Raw genomic sequence first — 21,047 nt, 5'->3', positions numbered from 1 at the left:
ATGTTCCTCTTTTCTAAGTGTGGAAGGATTTCAGTTAGGAGTCCGTGAGCATTTTGCATAAATTAATTTCTTTGGAGCTCGGTTTCCTTGTCTGTAAAAATGGGACCAGTGTCTAGAAAGTTCTTAAAGATGAAAAGGAATTAAATATGCCCTCAGACTTGCTCAAGCGGAACAGGAGGGTGACTGGAAGGGTCCAGACCAAGCACTGCGGGCCATGGAGGACCCGGGAAGCAGGATTTGAGGCATGAAGCTGCTTTTCAGGAATTACATGTCCCGTGTGCGCTCCCCCCCCGCTCCTCCCCACACCTGTGCGCCTGCCTCCTCACCTGGCCCGTGCTGCTCACCCAGCGTGCACCGGGCCCAGGGATGGCCACCTGCCAGTGAGTGCACAGCTCTCCTCAGCGAGACCTGCCTCTGGGCCGCTTTCACATTTCCCGGCTGCCAGCCCTCAGAGCCAGTCCTCAGTCGTTGGGTCGGCAGGCGGGCTGCGGATTGGCTCCCCTGTAGGGGCGTCCATTGGTGATTCCTCAGGGAGAGCGTGCAGGGCCGTGGGGGCATCCCTGAGCCTGGCAGTGACCACTGCTGGTCCTCCTGGCCAGTGAGGAGCTGACCCATGCTCTTCCTCACCTGGGCTTCTATGCAGTTTCCTTTCCTTCCTTCTTCCTGCCCTCTCCTCCCCACCTCCTTCCTTGGGAATGTGGCACCACCTGTCACTTCGGGCAAGTCCAGAACCTTGCCTTTCTCACCTCTCGCCATCGTGGTGGTCCCAGAGGTCAGAGAAGAGATTAATAAGACCCACTGGCCAGAGTGAATGATGTGGGGCCCCTCCTTCCAAGAGGTGAGCATCAGGCCTGCAGGAGGGCTGCGTGGAGGGCCCATCTGGGTCTTCCTGGCACTCTCTGGTCCTGTTTCGTAGACTCCCATCACCATCAGGCAGATAGATGCAGGTCCAGAGTTCCACTTGTGATGCTCCTGGAACCTCTTTTCCACTCTGCCCACAGCGGGGAAAGCTTTGCATTTGGCAGAAGACGAAGCAGAGATTTAAAAAAAGAAAAAACAAAAAAGCCGGTGTCTGTCCTAGCTCAGTGTCTTCCCGAGGTCACAGTGTCTTCCCTTTACAACCTGGCCATCCGCCTTCCCGGCAGGCAGGCAGGGTCCACCCTCTCCGCCCTCCGCCTCTGGTGAGGGTCTGCTCTGCTCAGCACCTGTGCTGTGTGCCATTGCCCTGGTTTACATGTGAATGGGGATCCCCATCCCCACTCCCATCCACCCCTGGGCCGCCCTGGACTCTGCTCAGTAAACACAACCTGATCCTTTTTCCTTTCTTCCTTGTTGTCACCATAAATCCTGTTTATCTTCGCTGTTCCTGTGGGAGCTGGAATGTGCAGCCCCCTCTCTGCCTTCAGCTGTTAGCGAATTTAATGATCATCCATGGATGCTTAGTTGGCCTGTGGTGTCCTCGGGTCGTGCCCATCCTGTTTTGGGCCTTGTTCTGTTGAACATCATTTTTATGACAAGCAGGTCAGGGCACCTGGTGGCTCAGTGGGTTAAGCCTCTGCCTTCAGCCCAGGTCATGATCTTAGGGTCCTGGGATCGAGCCCCACATCGAGCTCTCTGCTCAGCAGGGAGCCTGCTTCCCCCCACCACCCCACCTCTCTCTCTGCCTACTTGTGATCTCTCTCAAATAAATAAAATCTTAAAAAAAAAAAAAAAAAAGAAGAAGAAGAAGAAGCAGCAGCAGCAAGCAGGTATTTACCTGGGGTCGGTGGCCTCCTAGCATGGTCCTTCTAGAGGGCCTGCTACAGAACTTCAGGGGCACAGGTGGTTTCTGCAGAGAAAACCTGTCACCCTTACTGCATTTCTGAAAATAATCTGCACCTTCGGAAAAGGCAACAGCTCGACTTGGAAGAAGACCGAAGACAGGCTTGGGGATAAGTGGGAGGTAAGAGGAGCAGGCTAGGGTCCGACAGGGGCACCAAGTGTTTCCTTTAGGCTGGAGTGCTTAGATGAAACCAACATCAAACTGGACAGAAACCAGTTAAATCTTCTTTCCTTCATCTCTTCGTTAATTCTTTTGCTAATTTTGTTAAATCTAGATACTAAATTTGTTGATTTACAGATTGAGGGAGACTTGGCTTGCGGAAATTCTTTGGATTGTAGTTGAACTCAGGCTTTCTCAGAGCTACCCCTGATCATCAAAGGCACTCTGCTGGTGGTTAATGGGAACCTAGCGTCCAGGTCAAGGGCAGCATCCACAGTACTACCAGGCCATCCACGGAGCCTCCCAAGTCCTTGAGACCATACGGTGCTGAGGTCTTAAAGAGGAGTTAATGAATTGGCTTTCAAAGGAGGCTGGTTTTTTGAGTGGCGCACAAGGTCCTGGGGCCCAAGTCAGATTTGGCAAAGAGGAAACCAGGAGGAGAAATGTTAAGTGTGCAGTGTTTGAAAAATTCCCCTGTAGCTTCGTTTCACATATAAATTTTGCACAGCACTTTACAGTTTGCAGAGCTCTCTCCAGATTTGTTCGTGATCTGCTCAGGGGACGGCAGGGCATGCCAGATATTAATTACTAATTTCATCGTACAGGTGAGGGAGCTTCGTGCCTCCGAGAAGCTGGACAGTGATTAGAAGCGAGGCCAGATAGAAGCTTCTGACTTGGCATCATCACACAGGGGTCCCATAGCGGGAGATCTGCAGTCAACTGGTGGAAGGCTAAGCGGGGTTCTAGAATTGGCCATCAGCGGAAGTCGCCCAGCTGTGGCAGAGTCCAGGGGCACCTGGATGGACCTGACATGAGTATTGCTCACCGAATTCCCATCTGGTTTGGATCCCTTGATTTTGGAGGGATTTCATGTAACTTCAGAATCAGGCCTCCGTCTGCCAGGTCCTAAATATTTGTCAGGGGAGCAGGTTTGGGTATAAGCCACGAGAAATTAGTTGCCCACCTGGGGATGCCAAGTCACCATGTTAGTGTTTCAGGGAACCATCATGAGTGGGCGTCAGTGTGACCCTGGATGGGCCTGTGGATGGGTAGCACCCCCACTTTGCTGTCCTCCAGTGAGACTGAGCCAGCGTGACCTAGACAGTCTCTTCTGACCAGGGTCTGGCCCCCAAACACTGGACTCGAGGATGGGCTTCGGTTCTGCAGATGCAGGCCTTAGAGGCCAGGCAACCTGTTCATTGATCTCACGTGAAAAAAGCAAATGCTTTGGTGAGCGCACCCTGGCTGTGCAGAGTGGGCCCTCTCAGGGGGACCCTTTTGCTCCCACTTGACCAGTGGGGCTCTGGAGGGGTGTTGCCTGGACTCCAGACCCGACCGTGTGGGTGGCTGACAGCGATGCAGCCGCACTAACCGACCCTCTGTTGTGCCTCGGTTTGCCCATCTGTAAGATGGGAATGGGAGCTGCAGTTGCCGGCATGTGACGCCTTCCCGGTTCTTGTTGCTGCACATCGTGGGAGTTCTGGTTCCCACGTTATGCAGAAGCGCGTCTGTGGGTGGAGCTAGACCCGCAGGGACGGGGCTCTGCTGCCTGCGGGAAGGTGCTGAGTGCACCCATACCCCTGGCCTTGCTCAGCTTGCTTATGGGAATCTGTTCCTGTTTTTGCTTAGTGAGTGGGAGTTGGGTCCTTAGAGCCCTAAAAAGCACCCAAGTGGTCCCAGCCGGTCCCTGTGCGGGGTCACTGCTGCGGCAGGACACGTGCTCCAGGCTTTTCGTCGGTGCCTGCCTCCTGTCTGCGGCTGCTGCTTCGCCCGCTTTTCCTCTTCCTTTCCTTTCCTGACTGTACGTGCGTTCCTTTTGTCCTTTAGTGGGTTGTTGCGGATTATAACTAAGGTATGTCTCTGTGTATACCAGAGTTTTGCTGAAGTTTTGTTTTCCAGGTGTTTCCTGTGCACACAACATTTTAGCCCCAAGCGGGTATGTTTTAAAGTGTCCCGGGGCGCCTGGGTGGCTCAGTGGGTTAAAGCCTCTGCCTTTGGCTCAGGTCATGATCCCAGGGTCCTGGGATCAAGCCCGCATCGGGCTCTTTGCTCGGCGGGAGCCTGCTTCCTCTCTCTCTTCTCTGCCTGCCTCTCTGCCTACTTGTGATCTCTGTCTGTGAAATAAATAAATAAAATCTAAAAAACAAACCAAAAAAACCCCAAAACAAAACAAAAAGAAAGTGTCCCGATTCCGCAGTATTTAGTAGAATCACAAAGCTGTGCAGCTACCCTGTCTGTCTGGTTCCAAAACATTTGACCCAGTAAGAGACCTGTGAGCCATCACTCGACATCGCCCTGCCTCCGGCTGCCAGCAGCCACTAACCTGCTCTCAGTCGCTCTGGATGTGTCTGTTCTGGAACCATATGGTAATGTGACTTTTTGTGACCATCTTCTGCATTTCCATGATGTTTTCTGGGGCCGTCTATGGTGTGGCATGGGTCAGAGTTTCCTCCTTTTTATTGAGAGGAAGACCATCGTGTGTATGGCTGGACACGTTTTATTGGTCTGTTTCTCCGTTCATGGGCACTGGACCGTTGTTGCCTTTTGGTGATTGCCCATAGCACTAAGACTCATTCTGTTTTGATGTTCTAACTAAAATGCTAAGAGCTATCTTCTCTGGTCTCCCGCCTCTTGGAGAGACCCCTGGCTTTGGATTCCAGCCCCGCACCCGGCTCCCATGCCAGTCCCGAGTATTTACGAAACCTCCAAGACCTAGGACTTGACCTTATTGCCTCTTGATGACAGTCCCCTCATGGTGCTGATCTGAACACACCGTCCCCTTCCTGTCGGGACTCTAGAGTGACAGCTCAGTCTGTCCCCACCTGTGAAACACGAGGGCAAGGCCCAGGAACCTGCCTTTCACAGACCCTGCTACACCCTGCTACAGACCCACCTACAGTGGGTCCCCACTGGAGCCGGCTGCCTTGGGTCCACACTTAACCTATCTCCGCCTTTTGGAGGACCCCTCAGAAGCCACAGATGTTTGCTGAGCCCCCCTGATAAGCAGATTCTGCAGGTTGGACACCCACCTTACTGGCCAAACGTGGTGAGGGCAGGAATGGAGAGGGGGAGCCAGAGCCTGTTGGCTTTCGGAACAATGCGCTGCTGCAGGGTCCCCATGTGCCCGAGCACTTACCTTCCGTTATGCGGCGACACCAGGCCTCCCAAGGTTGTATCACCATGTCCTGGGCAGTGGGGGTGTGACTCCTGGGGGGCAGGGAGCAGGCAGAGCCCCTGCAGCTGTCCAGTTCTCCCCGCTGGCGCCAAGCACTAAGCCCGTCCTGGCCTGGACAGATGGAGGAGACAAGAGAGTGCTGCTGTCCTCTCTATGTTTGGGGAGTGCGCTGGACACCAGCTCTTCCCACCCAGGGTGCAGGTGCAGAAGGAAACAGGACGGCAGGTGGGCTGTGTGGCCTTGGACTTCCCCTCCTTTGTCTCTTCCCGCTTCATGCCCGAACGGTTTTGTTCTCTTCTTCCTTTTTCCTCTCCTTTCCTTCCCTTTTCTTTTTTCCTTTGGAGATGGCTATGCACAGGGAAACCTCAGAAGGGCTACTTGCTGCTTTGGGCCATATCCTATCTAACATTCTCAGGCTTTGGTTAAGAATAGGTCATTCAGAAATCTGCAGAGTAGCATTTTTATGGGAAATAATGCATATTCCCTTTTATGTTTAATGGGTTTTAAGTGTGATACTGAAACATTCCAGAAAGGAACCTGTGGGATGAAGGCAGCCAGTCCTATAGGATGCTCAGGACCAGCTGTCTCTGCCCTCCGGTCTCACCTCACTCTGCTTGGCCCGTGGGGGCCGCCAGCCTGGGTTTCTGCTCCCTGAGGCTTCCAGGATCACCCCTCCATCCTGTGACTGTGCCCCGGGGGGCAGAGAAGGGCAGAGACGGAGAGGTAGTGGAGGAGGGCTCTGGGCAGGTGCCGTGACAGCAGCAAATGGTGTACGTGCCATCACGGCTGAAGGGGAAGGTTTGGGGTACCACGCAACGTCTGTGTGTCCTGGGATGAGCTGGTTCTCCAAATCCGTTCCATCAGCTCCACTCATCGAACCTGCTTTGGAGAATTTAAGTTCGTTGTTAGGCTTTTTTCACCAGGCCTGCCTAGTGATACAGGCTTCCTGGTGTGAATTGACATGGTCTCTGCTTTTCTGGGGCCGGAGTGATCCCATACCCAAGAAATCAAGTGGGGGACCAGACTGCAGGCAGTTGGGGTTGAGGGGTTCTAGGTGAGACGTGGGGAGTGGCTGAAGGCAGGCCAGCAGCAGGGGAAGGAGAGAGAGCTGGCCAAGGAGCCGGTCGAGTCTAGGGCAGTGACCAACAAAGTGTGGCCCTGGAATGGGGAGACCAAACCCTGCGTGCACCCTGGTTTTGTAAAGAAGGTTTTATTGGAACCCACACGTGCCCACCTGTTCAGTGTCTGCGCTGTGTTGGCCGTGGGGGAGCGGAGGTGACAAGTGGCTGTAGACAGAGGCCCACAAAGCCTGGAAGGTCTGTCCCTTTACAGCAATCCTGGCTTGGGGACACGTGACAGTGTCTGGACACATTACCAGGGGTCACAGTTGGGTTTGGGGCTGCTGCCGGCATCTAGCGGGTAGAGGCTGGGAGGCTGCCAGCCGTTGAGCACGAGGTGTAGAACGTCCCCACAGCAAAACCTGCCCAGGCCCCAGATGGCCGGAGCCCGAGGTTGAGGATCAGTGCTTTCCAGAGACAGTCTTCTGTTCCACCCAGAGAACCGCCTGGTTGCGGGGGAGGGGGAATCTAGCATGGGTGATCTCTAGGTGGTGCCCTTTGCCAGGATGGGGATGCAGGGGTGCGGGGCAGGCCCACCTGCGTGCAGGGAGAGGAGGCCAGCGTGTTACCTTCCTGAGTGGCCGTGGGAGGCAGCTGTATGGGAGACATGAGTTTGGGCACCCCATTGCTTGGGGTGGTCTAGCTGTGGCTGGCCTCCTTAAGGAGACTGCCCCAAGCGGCAGAAGGACAGAGACGGACAGTGGGGACACTGGGCACTCTGGGCAGGTGGAGGAGCAGATAAATCTGTAAAGGCAGGTGGGCCTTCATGGGGGCCTCCAGAGACCCCTGGCACCCTCGAAGGCCAGCCCTGAGAGAAAGGTGAAGGTAGTGGGAGACCACCAAGTGGTCAGTCGTTAGAGAGCTGCCCAATGAGACAGACAGACAGACACACACACACACACACACACACAGGAAAGCACCCTTAGGACCTGGGTCTCCGTGTGGGTTCACTGCCAACCCCAGTGAGAACAGTCTCTGAGCTTCTAGGCGGGAGGGACTTCCAGGCCAGTGGGGCGGGGGGTACGTGGAGGGCTCCCGCAGGGACCCCAGGGCAGGTGGGGGCTGCATGAGGGTTTCCAGTGAAAGGAAGGAGGCCCGTTTGCAGCTCTGTCCGCCAGCACCAGCCAGCGTGGAGCCCTGTCCGGGGCCGGCGATCCTGCAGGAAGGAGGCGGAGTGGCACAGGGCTCTAGGATAGTGGACGGCGCAGCCTCCCAGCTGAAGACAGCGGGGGGCCGGGGAGAAGAGGCCGCCAAGCATCAGCCCGGCGTCTGGGCATGAACCATGACAAAGCCGACCTAGCACAGAGTCCTTCCCGGCGGTGCCCTTTCTGCTCTGGAGTGGTTTCTTTCTTCTCCCGATCCTCTTTCTTAGCCTCTGTATGCAACAGTCACCCTCGGGTACCTTTTATGTTTAGTTGGAAGCAGAAGAAAAGCTTCTCCCAGCTCCTCTTGGCTCTAGATCATCTGCTCCCTGGCCAAGCGCCTCGCCTGTGTCTGTCTGCATCAGAACAGCTGAGAAAAGCAGCCGTGAAAGCCTAGAGGGGGTGTGGACCTGGCTTCCAGAGCCTCTGGTGAATTCTCTCCCCTAAGAAACTATCCAGCCAGGCTGGATAGGTCAATTGAAGTCCATTTTATCTGTGCCTGGTACAGACTTGTAGCACAGGCTGCATGGAGAGACAGAGAATAATTCACAAGAGGTTTGCTAATGTATGCTTTGATTAAAAAGTAAAAGGAAAAAAGATACAGAGGAAAAAAAAGTAAAAGGAAAGAAATTTTTTAAAAAGAAATAAAGAAAAAATGGGAGCACCCATCTGACCATCCTGTTCGCTGAACCACAACAGCAGGACTTTGGGGATCCTGCTCTGGTCTCCAGGCGCTGGGCTGCTGTGTGCCCAGTGGGACAGCTCATGTTCTTGGAATTGTCTAGAAGTGAGCTGACCTCTCCAGTCCTGGTTCTAGGCTCATGCCAGGCTCGCCCTGTGGGCCCTGCCTCCCAGGAGCTGGAGACTGTGGCCCAGCTGCTTGGTTTCTCCAAACCTCGACTGCACGATGGAGGCAGTAATCGTCAGTCTCAGGAAACGAGTACACGGAAAGCACCTAGAACATGCCTGCTGTGCGCAGGTGTATGTGCGGGTGTTCCCCAAACCGTGGGACCAGGACCACCAACTGCATGGCTCAAAACAACAGAAATTCATTGTCCCAGCCTGGAGGACACAGAGCCACATTTCCTCGGGAAGAACCCATCCTTGCCCCTTCTCTTGTCTGGCAGTTTCCCCTCGGTCTTGCAGCTGTGTCTCTGATCTGTCTCTGTCTTCACGTGGCCACCTGCCCTCTGTGTGTGTCTGGGTCTCTGTGTCCTTTCCTTTCTCTCACGGGGACACCTGTGGTTGGATCTAGGGCCCACCCTAATCCAGAATAAACTTATTATTTTTATCACATCTGCAAAGACCCTGTTTCCTGTTGTCAAATTCAAGGACGCTGGGAGTCAGGATTTAATGTGTGTCTTGGGGGACAGACTGTTTAGCTGGCCATGTGGGCGTGGTTATGTGCATTACCTGTAGTAAGACTTCTGTTGTGCCTCACGTCCTCGTCCTCAGCATTTCTAGGAGCCGGCTCTGAGCCGGAAAGCTTGTCTTTGTGCTATGTTCTTGGAGCAGTACCCTGATATGGGGCAGATGCCCTGTACCTACTTGGTTGACTTAAGGAAGATAATGCCCCCCACCCCCCGTTTTCAGAACAGCATTCTGCATTAAACAGATGTCAGGAAGGCTGTGAACGTAAGAAGTCTTGCTTTGGAGAAGCAGCCACATTCCTGAACGGTGAGACTGGAACCGCCCACATGCCTTGCACTGGTTCAGGTATTTGCTGAGTGATGGTTACTGTGTGCAGAGCACTGCAGTGGCCACGGAAGGACACCACTCTTGCTGGCCCAGGACAGCCTGGCTGGATAGGCACACAATTACATAAAGCCACAGGCAAGTGTTTAGGTCCTATTGTAGTAGAGCCCCGGGGTGCCAGGGCTGGTGAGTGTAGATGTGGCACTGACTCTGACGCTTACTGTTTAAGGAGCCTGGACATCCCCTGGCGGCTTCCCAGGGGCCCCAGCATGGGCTCACATGGGACCCCCAGGGATAACTGGCTGTAGGAGACACAAGGACAGTGAGAATGTTCCTTGGCCTCTGCAGACAGGACCCGCGGTGCCCTCTGGATCACAGCACAGCCCAGGGACCGAAGACCGGGCTGGGTGATCGAGTTTGCCGGACAGGTGGTCGTCAGAAGGGCTGTGTTCGCCACTTGGGAGTGGGCTCCGTAAAGTTCCTTTCACGGGAGCCGAGGCAGAAGGCAAAGTTAACCTCTCCAGTGTCACCTTTTAGTGTGTTCTCAAACATGTGTCTTACATAAAGAAAGCTCCAAGATGGGTTTATGCCTCACATCTGAGTGGGGCATGCGAATTTCCTTCACTAGGAAAGTGGGCTCCTGCTCTCACTCGCGGCGAACCTGAGAGCATGAAGCCTGGCCTGATCCTAAACTATATGCAGATTTCCTCTGTCACCTGCCCAGCCTTTTGGACCCAGGTGCCCATGCACTGCTGGGACAGGAGCCAGCCCAAGGGCTCATATGTAACCATGTTCCTCAATGTACAGGGCCCACAAGTGTTCCTCAAATGGCATGTCCATCAGGAACCTCAAAATGTGAACTTGTTGGAAATAGGGTCCTTGTAGAGGTGACCTGTTCGGTTCGGAGGAGGTCGTGCGGGAGTTGGGTGCCCATCCCAGGAGTGGTGTCCTTAGACGTCAGCCGTGTGCAGATGGGGAAAAAGGCTGCCTGGTGGCCGAAGTGGAGGGAGAAGCACCCATAAGCCGAGGAGAGGCCAGGCTGGCCTGTGGCCCCTCTCTCCAGGAGGGAAGCCTGGAACAGTCTTCTCCAGAGCGTGTGAGAGCATGTGGCCCTCTGACACCTTACCTACAAAAGACTGCCCACCTCTAGAACTGGGACCTTTAAAGGCCTCTTTAATGTAGTGATTTGTTCTAGCCTCATCCACCGTGTCCCAGCCTCGCTGAGCCCAGGGGGCTACCAGGAGGCACGGGACAGTGTGGGCTGCGGGGTCCGGGCAGTGGGCTGGTGGGGTTGGAGGTGTGCACACGGTGTGAGCTGTGCTGGCCAGGTGAGCCTCTGCCTGGGTTGCAGACCTGCCTCCTGTTGACCTCAGTGTTGCCTGGGGTTTCCGCAGAGACCTGAAGAGTGTGTCCTGCTTCTAACGATGAATCGCGGTGTGCCGCGGGGTCGTCCTGATACAGTTCTCCCAGCTGTTGACTCTGTTCAGACAGAGTTCACACTGAGTTCACACTCAGGGACGCTTGCCTCGTTCTCTCCCACCCGTGGATGACAGGGCATCTGCACATGGTCGTAACCGCAGCAGGACAGGGTCCCCGGATTCCTGAGGCTGTGCAGGCTGCCCTGCTGGGGCCCACTGGGTCACATACCTCTTAGGACACACATTGATCTCTTCAGGGTCCAAGTGTTAAGACGGAGCTGCCCACTGAGCAGAGCTCCCCTCGCCTGGGCATTCAGGTCTGCCGCCTGTGTGGGAGCCGTCATTTCGGGAGTCCTGTGTGTGTGTCTTGTGCACGGCTGTGGAAGAACTTCACCTCCAAGAGTGTAGTGTTGTGGGTGTGCAAGGCTGGTGTGCAACACCCAGAAAGTGCTACTGCTTCCGGGGCCTTCGTGATGAGGACTAGTGGGGGGTGGTCAGTGACGGCAGAGCTGTTTACAGACCATTGGTTGAAGGGTTTGGCCAGCAGAGGCAGGGAGACAATTTTCCAGGCAAGGGAAACAGCACACCTGCTGAGTGTCAGAGGTTAGACTGAGGCAGGCAGTGGCAGACATGAGGACTGTCACAGTTGAGAGGCCGGGTGGGGGATGGTGGGGATGAAGGGGTTATCTCGGGGGTTGAACTAGGGCAGATTTTTTTCCCAGTAATGAGGCATGTAGCTGGGGGTTCAGAGGGCGTTGGAGAAGGATCGGGTTCTTACAGGTAGAGTTTGCTTGGGCCTGGAGGAGGCCAGGTGGGGGACCCACCGTGGGCAGTTGAGATTAGGGGAATGGGAGCTGGGGTCCACGTGGGGGGACTGCTGGCGATTCTTGGGTGGCCGGGTGCAGGCCCTGTGGCAGTACCCATCCTGTCTGTGCGTCAGGGTCACGTGAGAGTGTGGACACGTCTCTGGCCTGGGACATGCTGCTGTGGGAGCCCTTTGGAGCACAAGCATGTGGGAACACGTGATACCCCCGGCTTCTGGTGGGGAGATGCCAGGGGTGTTGGCAGGCGTCCTACCGTGTGTGGGACAGAGTGCGATCCCGTCCTAGAGTTAATGTGCCGGGACTGGGGACCCCGAGCTCAGGGGGGCTGGCACTGGGCACGTAGGAGCAGGTTTTATCCACTCACCCGGAGGCGGTGGGTGCTATTGTCCCCCTTTTATAGCGAGGAGCTGGAGGCACCGGGAAGCTGAGTGACGTGCCCAGACTGAGCGGCTTTGGGCTCAGGGACACCATGGATTAAAGGGGAGGTCATCCAAGGTGAAAATGTGGTGACTTTGGTTTTGAATAAACGCTGATGTCTCCAAGTGGAAGTGCAGAGAATTTGTGGTTTGTAGAAGACCAGGGACTGGAGGCCCTGGTTCAGAGCTATCTGGGGACACCAGTGCTGTGCCCACTCGTCTTCATTCTCCAGGGAAGACCTTGAGGAATGATAGTCTGAGTACCTACTGTGTGCTCTTCTTGCAGGGTCGGTTTGCTCCTGCAGGTGACAGAGGCTCAGAGAGGTTAGGTAACTTGGCCAAGAGCACACAGCTAGACCTGGCGTATACACTCAGATCGACCCAAGGGCCCTGTGTTTCTTCCTTTGTGCTAGGCCGTTTCTGCAGTTCAGTCCCCACTGTGGTCTGAGGTGAAAGAGGAGGAGGATAGGGTGATCACTTAATAGTTTCCCCAGCATCAGGTGAGGAGACCATGGCCCGTGGCAGAAGACCAAGCCAGGACTCAGCAGGGCTTGCGCGTGGAGGCTGGGGGGCAGGGTGCACACTGCAGTCTTGCTCTGAGAGAGGGCAGGAAGGGACCTGCTTATCTCCCAGGCTGCCGTGAGGGAGGCCTCCAGGGAAAAGGAAGGGCAGATTAGCTCACCAGAACAGCCTTTCCCTGGTCTTTTTCCAGAATTACTTTCTTTGGATGCATCAAAGTAATAGTGAGATCACGTTTGGGCCAGAAGACATGCAAACCCTCAGTGCCGAGCTGTTGGGGCCTCGTGGCCCGCCAGGCACGGTGGGCCTCCAGGCCTTCGCTCTCGCTGCCTACACGTGCGGGCAGCTGTCAGCCCTCCTTCCCGGGCGCCAGGCCCCGGAGCATCTTTGCCACCGTCCAGGGTCAGCTGGACTCTCCTGCCTCGTCCGGCTCAGTGTCTCTGGGGTAGCGCCAGTGGCTTCTGCTGCCTTATCTCTCGCCCTCAGTGGCTGTTCTGCTGGGCTCCTAGCAGCTGCTGAAAATTTCTGTCCAGGGTTTTGCCTTCCTGTTTGGTTTCAGCACTGTGACTCCCTGGGGAGTTGACTTGTTCTCCTGAATGTTGTCTTAGTTGGCGCGTGGACTGCTCCAGACTGGCTGGGCCCCCAGAAGGCACTTGACACTGGCTGCCAACTCTGTGGGTGGCGCCCGGGGCGGGGTGGGGGGGGCAGTCTCCCCTGGCCTTGCCCATGGCCGAGCAGCCACCATTCCGTTCTACCCTGCTGTTTCTTCCCTTGCCTCCTGTTTTCCAGTGGTCCGAGCGTGTTCTCAGTTAACCGTGACGCCCAGACACCTCCAGTGTCTCCATGTGAGCAGCTTGTTCCAAAGCTCCAGTTAACTTGGTCTCCACTAAGAAACACCTTTGCAAGGGCCCTGGGGTAACTTGGCAGGAATTTTACAATAATATTGAGGGTGTAGAAGTTTGGTCACCCGTGGCCTGCCGACATCAGACTTCTTCAGGAGTGTGCAGTGAGCAGTCATCAGTGATGGCCAGGCAGTTTGGGATCCTGGAGTGTTCTGAAAGTGTGGAGGCAAGGTCACATTTTTCAGTAGGGCCTGTAACTCTCTCGTTTGGGGCCTTCTGTTTGTTTCTTGGCGTTCAGTTGTATTAGGTGTGGAGACACGAGGAGAGAGAGGCTGGAGATGTTTATCTTCCTGGAGCCACCAAAGCAAAGTACCACAAATCTGGTCGCTGAGAACAACAGAAATTCACTCTCACGGTTCTAGAGGCCAGATGTCTGGGATCTTGGTGTCCTTAGGGCTGGTTCCCTCTGAGGCTGTGGTTCAAGGCCTCTCTCCTCGGTGTGTGGTCGGCTGCCTTCTCCCTGTGTCCTCACATGGTCTCTCTGTGCCCAAATTTCCCCTTTTTGTAAGGACCCCAGTCACAGTGGACGGGGGGCCCACCCTAATCACCTCATCTGAACTTGATCATCCACAAAGATCCTATTTCCGAATAAGGTCACATTTGTAGGCACAGAGGGGAGCCATGCCTCACAGGGGTGGTTCCGTGGTTCAGGCTCCTTACAGAGAGTATTAGAAAAATGGGAACACAGAAGCCTCCACAGCATCACTCCTCCCTGGTCTGGTGGCATTTAGGTTTTCACCAGAGACATTTGTTCCTATGCATGATTTGCTGTGTTATCCTAGAACCCAGACCCACGGTTGGGCCTGAAGTTGCTCTAACCATGGAAATACGGTGCAGCGAGTACCATCAAACCTTCATTCCATGGAACCTGCCATTATAGCAATGGAGATAAAGTTCCCAAAGTGATCAGTGGCTTACAGAGAAATTACAGTGGCTCATTTGATAAAGCACGTGTGAACCCAGCTAGATGCAATCTTTGCCGCGGCAAAATTGCAGCGTTCTGGACCACAATGGTGCAGTTAGGAAGCAGCAAGGCCATGTTAAAAAAGAATGTGTTTCACACAAATTCACAGTACTTGCTGATGGAAAGTACAAGGCTTGTGTGGGCGCTGGGTCATGACGACAGCATCACTTCTTACCTCTGTGGACCGTTGACTGTGCCCCAGGCCCTTTGCACTGTGTGTGGGCATTGTCTGTTGTGTGAACCCTCAATACAGTTGTCCCTTCTTCTTGTGGGAGGGGACAGTTGGGCATACAGAGGTCAGGGTGAGTGTAGCTGCAGTGGTGAGTGGTTAGATGGGTCTTTCTGAAGCAGTGAGCAAGACCCGAGTGGAAAAAGCAGTCAGCAAAGTGAAGTTTTCAGGGACAGAGTTGTCTGCCAGAGGGAACTATGAGTGCAAGAGTCCTGCGGCAGAAAGGAGGTACACTTGGGAAATGAATGTACCAAGGAAACAAGGTCATGGAGGGCTGGGCAGGGCCAGATCATCCAGTCCCGGTAAGGAGAGTAGATTTCATGGAGTCCCAGTGGATTGGATAGATTTATTCTAAGCACAGGGAGATGCCGCTGGAGAGACTTAATTTGTGAAGAGGACCCCAGCTGTTCTAAGGAAAGTGGCTTAGCTGTGTGTGTTTGGGGCTGACTGAGGGCTGGGGGGGGGGGGGGAAGGGAACGGGATTTGGGAGACCAGGTGGGAGGCTGCTGTAGTGAGTCAGGGCAGAGAGAAAGTGCTCAGATAGAAGCAGGTAATAGAGAGAAGGGGTCAGATCAGCTCACATTAGCGGCAGAATTGCCTGGATTTGAGGGCAGAGTTGAGTCTTTATGACAGAGAATGTGTGGTCCCCAAAGTTTAATTTATTCTCTGTTCCTTTACAGAAAGAGTTTGCCTCTCTTTGATTTACGCTGCCCTGGGACTCATTTTTAAATAAATGAGCCGAACCGTGTGTCTGGAAGGAAAGAATAAAATATATAAAGGTGTCACTTCTTACCAGTGCCATGCCAACAGAATCCCAGTGGGGTTCCCTTTGTGGGAGAATGACGAGGTGGGAAGACATCTTATTAAATTATTTTAAAGTTCATTTAGAGGGAAAAAATAGGTAAAAATAGCTGATAGGAGACTTCAAAATATCAAAGTGCGAGTCCTTCCAGGTAACCGTGCGTGATCAGACTACCATAGTACAAAAGGCTGATGTGGTTCTAAAAATATGCAGGCTAGTGGCACAGAATAGACCAGCTTCAGACCCCAGGGTCTGCACACATTCGGAATGCACAGAGATGATGACATCACCTCGGTCGGGAGGGGATGAATTAATTGTTGGGGACGCGACAGGGGTGATCGCTTAGCCATTTGGCAATGAATTTCATAAAGTTCCTCACCGGGCAGCAAAATAAATTTTGTCCATTAGTGTCAGTAGACAGACCACTTTTTTTAAGTTAAGGAGAATAGATGGGAATGTTTATCAGATTTTTCATGGAGGCAGACCTCTCTGTGTTTCAAGGCAAAATCACGAAGGGAAGACGGATATGGCTGCCGAACTGAGACTTGGTCACCAGTTAGGAAGTGGATCTGAGTGTGTGTGACAGTGGGGAAGACAGTGGTGCAGAGAGAATGAAGTGTTAGACTCTCATTGAGCCAAGGATACAAAATAATAGTCCTAAAGAAGGAAGTAAGAAGTAGTAGTTTCAAGATTTTTCTGACTGTCACGGTCCCAGGAATATGAATTTGAACTTCAGTATTCTGTTCGCCACTTGTCCTGTTTAGCTAGGCCTTCCTTAAACTGCTCGGGGCGGGGGGGTTAACACTCACTGCTGCCTAGAGCCTGAATTGCTGCAACTTCCCAGGAAAGCATCTGGCAATGCTTCACCCTCTGCTGGAAAGTCATGATAAGAGCGTAATCCGAAATGCTGAGGAAGATGAGTTACAAAGATGGTCCTACCACTGGGTCATCTACAGCAGCAAGAATCTGGCTCCAGCTGGGAGAAGCAGGGATCAGGCTGTCCTCCAGCTGCTGGCTCGTTCGGAGCTGGCCCCTTCATGAAAGCATCTGTGTTGACATTCCCTTCTCATGCCCCTTCCCATCAGGCAGCCCGTGTTGGTTGGTTCGCGGCAGGAATGTCCTGGACCTGTCTGTCCAGCATCTGCGTGCATTGGGGGCTGTTTTCTAGCTGGGCTCTTTGGTGGGCTCGGCCCCGTTCTGCCGCCTGTGGAGTCGTGCAAACACCGCACTCATCCCCACGGGACCCTTTTGGCACCCGCTCCTGCTGCCGTGTCTTCAGGATAGGAAAGTCCTGCCTTGAACTTGAGCCTCAGACACGGCGTCTGTGTGTCATCAGTGAGCATGGTCAGTCTGACCGGCCCTGCACGACTGGAAGCCATGTTCTCGTCTCTCCTTGTCTGAAGCTGGCATTTTAATCCGAGTCTCAGAAACAGGCCTCAGGGGGACAGCCCTCTCAATAAAACCAAATAAGCCTCAGTTGACTCATCTGTAAAATGAGCAGCACCGACTAGGTGTCCGCATCCCAGAGGGGTATCTGAGATGAACTTTTTTTTGTTTTTGTTTTTGTTTTTTTTTTTTAAATTTATCTGTTTGAGAGCGAGCTCGAGCAGAGGAGGGGACAGGGAGAGGGAAGCAGACTCCCCGCTGAGCAGAGAGCCCAATGCAAAGCTCAGTCCCAGCACCCCCAGATCCTGACCTGAGCCGAAGGCAGACACTTAACAGACTGAGCCACCCAGGCGCCCCTAACATGAACTTTTCACAAAGCTTTTTAAGGTAACGTGTACTAGAAAAGATATCAGTGTCTCTAAGGGAGATCTTTTTAAAGGATAGACTGGCTTCCTTTTTAAAGCAATAGAAAGCTGCCTTCTTTAAAGTAACTTCCTTAAATAAACTTCAGTTATAAAAGTGTGTTGCTCTAAAGAGAAGTACCCGTTTGGTTTTTTTTTTTTTTTTTTTTTTTTAAGAAGACAATGAATCCATGACTAACATTTACAAACCACAGCCCCTTCGAGCGCTGGTGTTTTGATGAGTGTGTTGTGCAGGAGTCCTGCCCCCTGAACAGCAGCCCCAGCCCAGTGAGGGGGCCTCTCTTCTCGCGATTAGAACAGTTCAGAGATAATTACGCTCGTTCCTCCTGCTCACCGACTGGCGACTGGGTGGGGTTGGTAAGTATTTCTCATCTGGGCTGGTCACAAGACCCCCCCCCTCACAGCCCGTCTGCCACCAGCTGCGTCACATGGTGGGCTGGCCTTCCCATGTGACTCCGGGGGGCACAAAGACCTTCTGAACCACCAGACCACAAACCACCAGACCTTCTGAACCCCATTCTTGAATGAGCAGTCAGCAGGCCACACGTGGGTTACTCTTTGAACCGTCAGCAGCAGCAGGGTCACAGGGTGGATGAAGGGCCGCTATCGGAGCATCCTTGGTGTGATGGGCAGACCAAGAGGTCTGTGGGCTTCGGGTCTCCTGCTTGGCAGGAAGATGTGACGGAACCCCCCTCATTCTCCTCGTGCTGTCGGTGTCCTATATGTGCCCAACAGCTGCATGATCAGGAGGGCAGGAACTGGGTCCCCCATCTGCTGCGCCGTTGGCGGGCCCCCGTGCACACTGGTGCTCGGGAATGGGTTGGCTGAGACATTGGTCCGTTCCGCAGGCAGCATCAGACACAGCATGAGTCAGGCATTGAGCCGAGCCCGGAACAGAGATGGGATTCCACGGGCAAAGGCGCTGTTGGACGGAGGTCCCTCTCAGATGGGCAAGTTTTAATGGGGAGAGACAATAGGACCCCTGTAGGGTCTTCGGGAACGGGTGTAGAGGTAGGGAGCCAGCAGAGTCTGGGAGCTGGCTGGGGGGGGTCTTGGAGCCAGATGAAGGCACAGCGGCTGGGTTTGGTGAGAGTGCTGGAAAGACAGAAGGAGGTGAGATGCAGCTGTGTCCAGCAGGTGGGTGAGTGTGTACAGGGCTGGCAGGACCAGCCGGGGGTTGGCGTTGTCCTACACAGACTGGAGAGAGGAGCCCGGGATAGGTTTTTACCCAAGGAAAGAGTGGGATGGATCTGATTCCCAGAAGGAGCTGTCCCCCAGCTGGGCAGCAGGTCCTTGGTGGGAGGAGGCCTACCCAGTGACTCTCCAGACCCAGAGTGTCCCCTCTGTCACTGGCCAGTGAAACACCATGCCGTCTTGCTGGTTTCCCCGGCCCTCCCTCCTGGGATGATAGAAACAGCAAGTTAGAAATGCAGATGTGCACTACCCTCCCCCCACCCCCAAACACACATACACTGCCCATGGTGCCCTGGGTGATGGTTCCTGATCTGAGACCCCAGGGCTGCTGCCTAGGAGATGCCTAGGACTCAGGACCGGGGTGTGTGATCCTCGCAGCTGGCCTGTGGGGGACTCCGAATGGCAGTAGGCCACTGCCCTCAACTACACTGGATTGTTGAACTTGAAGTGAAGCCCACTCTGGGTGCTGGTAAGTGATGCTAATTCCCTGGGGTCCTCTCCAGCGGAGCCTGCTCTTTGCACCCCCAGCAGGAGGCAGCCCTCTTCTGAGGGTTATTTTCTCGTGCTGAAGGTACCCACAGGCCAGGTTCTCGAAATGAGACTCCTGATGTCAGAAGCCTCCACCACTGTAGTGCAGGAGGTTGGGTTTCGCTGGGCTGGGCTCTCGTAACCAGAGCCTCGGCTATCCCTACCCACTTGAGAGACCTGGAAAGGGGACACTGGTCACGTGCTGGCCTTCCACTTGGGTTCTTACCCACACCAGTAGGGTCAGGGGTCAAGATGCAGAAAACCAGGGAGCTGGTTTGCAGACTGAGCAGTCGGCTCCAGGGCCGTTGGCCTCGGAGGGAAAGAGGTGGTGGGGATGTTTGTGGACAGACGGAGACAGAGGCTCTGCCTGGCCTTGCTGGGTCACTGCCAGCCCCGCCTTATGGTGTCCTTAGAGTGACTGTGAGAGAGCTCAGGCCCGACGGGCTCATGGGCATGCCTGTGGGCTTCTCTGCAGCCAGCCCCAGGGGATCAGAGCCCCAGTGTGTTGGGGCTCTAGGCAGCCACTGACAGGGAGACAGGGTCAGCCAGGGACGGTGTCTCTGAATTATTGTGACTCTCCAGAGCTCACTGTCGTTTGGGGAGTGAGCAGGGTGAGCAGACGGCATGGAGTTTCTGTCGAAGGTCTGGTGGCTGAAATCACCCAGAGCAGGTTGAAACTCATGTTTTCTTTTTAACCTGGAGGAAATCTGATGCAACCAACACGCCACTCTTACTCCAGAAATGAAAATCAAATGTGGGGATGAGTCATCGCCAGGAAGGCGCGAACTGAATTCGCCAGGGAGGAACCCAGAGCAGGCAGCATGTCCTGTTGCTCCTGCACCTTTGGGTCAGGGGACCCTGGGCGGGGTGGGTCACTGCACCCCGGGGCCCTGAGTAAGGGACCCCGCAGATGCTCAGGCTCTTAGGTTACTCCTGGTGGCCTTGTGTTTGCCAACGTTCTGGGGCGGCTCGCTGGCGGATCAGCCCCCACACGACCGTTCTGTGATTCTGGAAGCCGAGGCAAGGGCGGGTCGGCACGGGCAGCTGAAGGCTTGTTTGTAGGTTCTCCAGTCTGAAAATAATTCTGTGTGAGTACGGCGACACTGTTGTCTTCGCAGATCAGCCTCCTCGTTCCTGGGGAGGAGCCAGGACCAGGCTCTTTTCTCCCCTCATGAATCAGCCTTTATACTCAAGCAAAGAAAAACTCATTAGTTGTGAGTCAGACACAAGTAAGCTTTATGCCCCTCCTGTCTTCCCAGACCTGACTTCTATCAAGAGGGTGGAGAGTGGCTTCCGGGGTGCAGGCGTGGCATGGGAAGGATGGGGGCCGGAGAGGGGGTGGAGTGGTTCCTCCCACCCTTCAGAGAGTTCCAGAGGTCCTGGGCCAGCCACCCTGGGCACGGGTGCATGCCGCTGCAGGGTGTCCTAGAGAAGTGACCCACCCTGGGGGAGGTTGGCAGGACTTGGAGGCCAGGCCATCCGGGCACGTCTGAGGTGCCACCCAGGGAGCCCATCGGTGATTAGTAGGGGTGTGTAGCTTAGATTTCCAAAACAGACTAGAATTCCTAAATTTCACCCGGCATTGTATAATCGAGTCACAAGGCCATCAGGGGACACTAGACATTCACTGGGGATTTTGACTCTTTAAAAGACGAGAGAGATTATCCCAGGGATACTTGTGAAAATATCTCTGAAGCATTTGTCTTAAATTTTTAAAATATTTTATTTATTTATTTATTTAGAGAGAGAGAGAGCAGGGGGAGTGGAAGAGGGAGAGAGAGAGAACCCTGGGCAGACTCCACGCTGAGCATAGACCCCAGTGCAGGGCTCAGTCCCATGACTCTCAGATCGCAACCCAAGCCGAAATCAAGAGTCTGACACTTAACTGACTGTGTTACCTGGGCACCCCCTTTGTCTTATTAAAACAGAATTCATCATTGGTGATCAGTGCAGGTCTCACTGCAGAAGGGGGGACAGAAGCAGAGCGAGTCCTATGGCCTCCTGGAGCTTACTTACATTCTCTTGGAGAAATTGGGCTGGTCACAGGAAAGCACAGGATCCGTGGTGTTGATAAGGAAGATAGGGAAAGAGGGTGGAGTTAGGGGTATTGCTGCTGTAGCAGATGCCTGTCCTGTTCATTAGGTGACATTTGAGTAAGGCCTGGATGAAGTGAGGGATCAGGTCTGGTGAAACCTAGGCATGGGCCTCCGAGGTGAGGAGATAGCAGGTGCAAAGGCCCTGAGGAAGCACTTCAGGAGAAGCAAGGACCCATAATAGGAGGCCTTGAGGGCACCGTAAATACACTCAGAGCTTTCGGAGGGTTGGTTGTGAG

General features: G+C 54.2%; 1 protein-coding gene across 3 annotated transcripts in view; it reads left to right on the top strand.

The window, feature by feature from the left end:
* SH3BP4 (SH3 domain binding protein 4) overlaps positions 1-21,047 on the top strand; it is an 83,011-nt gene that overhangs the window by 40,510 nt on the left and 21,454 nt on the right. The gene's annotated exons all lie outside the window — the stretch shown is intronic.

Source organism: Mustela putorius, unplaced genomic scaffold (genome assembly GCF_011764305.1).
Source record: "Mustela putorius furo isolate JIRA1106 unplaced genomic scaffold, ASM1176430v1.1 tig00003869_pilon_pilon_pilon, whole genome shotgun sequence".
NCBI classification, from domain to species: Eukaryota; Metazoa; Chordata; class Mammalia; order Carnivora; family Mustelidae; genus Mustela; species Mustela putorius.
This window is presented reverse-complemented; position numbering and strand designations above follow the sequence as displayed.